The sequence below is a fragment of the Silene latifolia genome, chromosome 9 (assembly GCF_048544455.1).
Source record: "Silene latifolia isolate original U9 population chromosome 9, ASM4854445v1, whole genome shotgun sequence".
Taxonomy (NCBI): domain Eukaryota; kingdom Viridiplantae; phylum Streptophyta; class Magnoliopsida; order Caryophyllales; family Caryophyllaceae; genus Silene; species Silene latifolia.
Genome location: NC_133534.1, coordinates 157,843,517 through 157,844,670, shown reverse-complemented (window position 1 = coordinate 157,844,670; position 1,154 = coordinate 157,843,517).

The following is a 1,154-nucleotide window of genomic DNA, read 5'->3' as shown; positions in this document are numbered from 1 at the left end:
CCAACTTAGCCTTGTACTCCGCTTCTATCTTAGAAGGCCCCTCACTCTTGTATTCCACATCCCTTGCATAGCTACTCTCTATCTCAGAAATATTTTGGATCATTTCCGTGATTTGAGCATTGTTCATGTTATCAAAATTACTACCCGATGCCGCCACGATCATATCCTAAAACCTTTGTTCAAGAGTTTGGAAAAAGGTTTGGGTGGTCATCCATTTTGGGATACCATGTTGTGGCAAAATGAGAGGAGGTCCCTAAAATGTTCCAAAGATTCACATTGAGTTTCCATGGGTCTTTGTTTGATGTTTTGAGTCTCATGTCGAATTCTTGCGGTTTGAGATGGTGTGTAAAATTTGTTGATGAAATCCTTAGATAAGGCCTCCCAAGTTAGGGTCCGGCCTATTATAGTATCCCATAGGTTGATCATGTTGGAATATGTTTCCTCCGACAATGATGCGATCACGACTGTTGATCATGATGATCACATGTTTAAGTCTCATCATATAGAATACAATTGGGAAGTAATTTTGTTACTGTCAACTGGTCAACATATATCGGTAATGATTGGCTGACTAGAGTTTGACATTCTTTGTCGTGTGACGGTGGTGATCAGTTGACCCCTAGGTCATACCTATAGGGCAACACTCTTAATTGATTATTTAATTAATCGTATAACGTTACGAGTTAATTAAATTACTTGAAAATTGACGGACAATTTTGGAAGTAAAATTTACGTATCATATTAAAATGCGATTAAATGAGATACGGTCTGAGTAATCGAATTGTTTCATTACTCGGATGAAATTATTGTTTAAAGAAACAATCGAAATTGAATGAATTTTTATAAATACAATCTGTTGTGATTTATAAATGGTAAAATATTTTGGTACAAGTAATTATGAAATTACTAAGTCGATTTTTGTATGTGACGTATTTTAATAATACGTTGATTTTTAAAATGTTAAAAATACATAACAAATTTATGTGACATATGACATGTGACATATTGACAATTGACAAAAATAATATGGAATCCATATTAAGTAAAGTGCCGAAAATTGGAGGAGTATTTAGCTACATATTGTGTTTATATTATAATTAGAAAACACAATGATTACTAACAAGAGTAGGCATGCAACCCTAGTTTGCATTGTG